The sequence below is a fragment of the Sus scrofa genome, chromosome 6, assembly GCF_000003025.6.
Source record: "Sus scrofa isolate TJ Tabasco breed Duroc chromosome 6, Sscrofa11.1, whole genome shotgun sequence".
Lineage (NCBI taxonomy): Eukaryota > Metazoa > Chordata > Mammalia > Artiodactyla > Suidae > Sus > Sus scrofa.
The window spans coordinates 62,548,172-62,552,601 of record NC_010448.4 but is presented as its reverse complement, the minus strand read 5'-3'; positions in this window follow the sequence as shown (position 1 = coordinate 62,552,601).

Sequence of the window (4,430 nt, the reverse complement as noted above, 5' to 3'; positions counted from 1 at the left end):
ATCAACAAAGCGCCCTGGAGCTGGAACAGTTAAAGTGGCCGCCTGAAGGAGGGGACCGGACATGGAGGGGGAAACGGACATGCCATTTTTTGCCGGCCTTTATTGGCCCAGTGACTGCAGCCTCACACGCACAGCGTTCTGGGTCGTGTAGTTCCCAGTTTCGAGGAATGGGCCCCTTCCTGTCCAAGGCCAGAGCAGGGACTCGCCTATTTTTATTTATTTATTTATATATTTTGCTTTTTAGGGCTGCACCCGCAGTGTATGGAGGTTCCCAGGCTAGGGGCCTGCCTACACCACAGCCACACTTAACCCTCTGAGGGAGACCAGGGATTCACTCCACAACCCCATGGTTCCTAGTTGGATTCGTTTCCACTGCGCCACAATGGAACTCCTTGCCTATCTTTTAAAGGAGCCACATGCCTTGGTAGGGATGATTCTGCTACTGAGCACCCAGGCTAGGCCATAAATTTAGGTGATATATCTTTCCCAAGAGGCCGTGAGCAGCAATGTAAATTTGCACAAAACATTTGTTAAATTTATCCTCAATATCTGTTGAAGGCAAACATTAAAAAACATTTTCTTGGAGTTCCCATCATGGCTCAGTGGAAATGAATCTGACTAGTATCCATGAGGATGCAGGTTCGATCCCTGGCATCGCTCAGTGGGTTAAGGATCCTAAGTTGCCATGAGCTGTGGTGTAGGCTGCAGACACAGCTCAGATCCGTTGTTGCTGTGGCTGTGGTGTAGGCTGGCGGCTGCAGCTCCAATTGGACCCCTGGCCCGGGAACTGCCATATGCCACGGGTGTGGCCCTAAAAAGACGGAAAAACAAAAACAAACGCCCAGACATTTTCTTCATATCCTTATGATTCGCATTTGTGCAACCGTACTTTATATCTGGATACTAACCTTAAATATGGAAAACTCCGGAGTTCCCACTGTTGTGCATTGGGTTAAGAATCTGGCATCAGTAGGGCCTTTGATAGTTCACTTGATACAGATGAGAACTATAGGATCTACATTGCCACAGCTGCAGCTAGGTTGTAGTTGTTGCTCGAATTTGATCCCTAACTCGGGATCTTCCCTATACCCAGATATGGTCAAAAAGTGGGGAAAAAAAAGGCGAACTTCATGAAATGTTTTAAGAACACCAGATATTCATGACATTAGTCTTTGAAATTCTTCTATGTAAATAATCATACATTTTGAGACAAATTAAAGGCCTGTAAATGGTTTTCCAATTACTTAAATTGTTTATTGTCTGTTTAATAGCACCAGTTAGAATGTCTAGTATATTTCGTATAAGCACTAATGAGAACCTTGTTTGTATGCTAATTTTTTTTTATTTTTTGGGCCAAATCCATGTCATATGGAAGTTCCCAGGCTAGGGGTCGAATATGAGCTACAACTGCCATCCTATACCACAGTCACAGCAATGCTGGATCTGAGATGTATCTTTGACCTACACCACATTCACGGCATCACTGGACCCCAACCCACTGTTCAAGGCCAGGGATCAAAACTTTATCCTCATGGATACTAGTCAAATTAATTTCTGCTGTGCCACAACGGGAACTCCTGCTTGCTAATATGAAAACAAAATTTATGAATTTATTACTAAAATTCTGGTTTATTACAGTGTTTTCATCAAAAAACTTCTCTTTTTCTTTCTTTTTTGTTTTTTAGGGCTGCACCCGCAGCACATGAAAGTTTCCAGGCTAGGGATTGAATTGGAGCTGTAGCTGCCAGCCTATGCCACAGCAACATGGAATCCAAGCCATGTGTGCCACCTACAGCACATCTCATGGCGACGGATCCCCAACCCACTGAGTTAGGCCTGGAATTGAACCCACGTCCTCATAGATACTAGTCAGATTCATTTCTGCTGCACCGAAAAGGGAACTCCTCTTTAGTAAATTTCAACCATTTAATGATATATATTTCTCTGCATACTTATTCAAAGTAAGTAGTTCTTTTGTTTTGTTTTTGTTTGATTTTTTTTTTTGTCTTTGTACCTTTTCTAGGGCCGCTCCCAAGGTATATGGAGGTTCCCAGGTTAGGGGTCTAATCGGAGCTTTAGATGCCAGCCAATGCCAGAGCCATGGCATTTAGGATTAGAGCCACATCTGCAACCTACACCACAGCTCACGGCAACACTGAATCATTAACCCACTGAGCAAGGCCAGGGATGGAACTCGAAACCTCATGGTTCCTAGTCAGATTAGTTAACCACTGAGCCAGGACGGAACTCCACCAATGCCAGATCCTTAACCCACTGAGCGAAGGCAGGGATCGAACAAAGGTCCTCATGGATACTAGTCCAGTTTGTTTCTACCAAGCCACGGGGGGAACTCACAATCTCTTATAGACTTTTGATGTTCAAAGTGATTATTGATATAGTTGGATTAATATCTATGGTATTTGTTACTGTTAGTGTATATGTTAACTTGTATTTGTTACCATTGTATTTATTCTAATTGTTGTCTTCCTTCTTCTGCTTTTTTTCGGTTTTCTTGTTAGCATAGCAGTTATATTTCTTTTCTCTTTACCTTCTCAACTGCTGCCCTAGAGTTTGCAGTAAACATTGGCAAATAACCCAGTTTTTTTTTTTTTTCTTTTTTGGGCCACACCTGTGGCATATCTAAGTTCCCAGGCTAGGGGTGGAATTGAGGATACAGCTGCTGGCCTACACCACAGCCAAAGCAAGACAGATCCGAGCTGCATGTGCGACCTATGTCCCAGCTGAGCCACACACAATAGGAACTCCAAGTCTACTTTCAAAAGAACCTCTTTCCACTGGACAGACAGTATACCTCATAAGAACAAAATAACTCCAATTCTTCCTTCTAGCCTCTTGTATTATTATTTGCTTTTTAAGGCACCACCCATAGCATATGGAAGTTTCCAGCTAGGGGATGAATCAGAGCTATAGCTACTGGCCTATGCCACAGCCACATCAATGAGGGATCCAAGCTGCATCTGAGACCTACACTACAGATCACAGCAACACCAGATACTTAACCCACTGGGAGAGGCCAGGGACCAAACCCATATTCTCAAGAATACTAGTCAATTCGTTTTCCCTGCACCACAATGGTAACTCCCTAGCCTCTTGTATTATTGGTATCAATCATTCACTACTAAGGTGAGGCTGCTCAGGGTTTCTACTGAACCTCTCAGAATGTTCAGAGATCCTGTCCTTCTGGCTGGTTAGGATTTTCTCCAGCCCAGGGGTTCCGGTTGTGCTACAGCATTAATGAACCCAACTAGCATCCATGAGAATGAGGGTTCAATCCCTGGCCTCCCACAGTGGGTTAAGGATCCAGCATTGCCATGAACTGTGGTGTAGTAAGACAAATGTAGCTCAGATTCGACCCCTATCCTGGGAACTTCCAAGTGCTATGGGAGTGGCCTAAAGAAGAAAAAAAAATGCCCAAGGACTTTCTCCAGCCTACAGGGCCTCTGGAACCTCCAACCGGCTTGCAGCCATTGAAACTGTGGTTGGCTTGGTCTTGTAAATCCTCTTCCAGTGCATGCTGTTCGGTTTTCCACCAAACCAAGTGACCCCCAAGTAGCATTTTTCTGCTCCTTCTCTGAGCACATTCCACCTTCATGGTGGAAGAATTTATATCTTGGAAATTGGCAAAAGCTACAAAATGGGGCTATTTATTGTTTTACCGAATGCCTGGACATAAGTGATGAAAACAGGTATAATTCATATTTTAAAAAGCAGACAGGGAGTTCCTGCTGTGGTTCAGTGGTTTACAAAACAAGACTAGTAACCATGAGGATGCAGGTTCAATCTCTGGCTTCTCTCAGAGGGTTATGGATCTGGCATTGCCATGACCTGTGGTATAGATTGAAGACATGGCTTGGATCCTGTATTGCAGTAACTGTGGCATAGGCCGGCAGCTGTAGATGATTTGACCCTTAGCCTGGGAACTTCCATATGCTGTAGTTGCGGTCCTAAAAAGGGGGGGACAATCAGTTTGAGTTCCTGCTGTGTCACAACAGAATCAGCAGTCTCTAGCACCAAGGGGCATGTTCAATCCATGGCCTGGCACAGTGGGTTAAAGGATTTCACGTTGCTGCAGCTGCCACATAGGTCACAACTGTGGCTCAGATCTGATTCCTGGCCCAGGAACTCCAGATGCCGTGGGGTGGCCAAACACCAAAATAAGTAAATAAATAAATAAAATTGGTTTCTTTGGAGTTCTCTGGTAGTCTAGTGGCAAAGGATCTAGGGTTGTCACTGCTGTGGCCAGAGTTCAATCTCTAGCCTGGGAACTTCTGCATGCCCTGGGCACAGCACAAAAAGCAAATAAAATAAAACAAAATCGGTTTCTTGAGTTTCATCAGTTAAATACTCACCTACCCAGTGACTCAGACACTGATTGCACTGAATTATAAAGAAAAGATAACAGAAACACA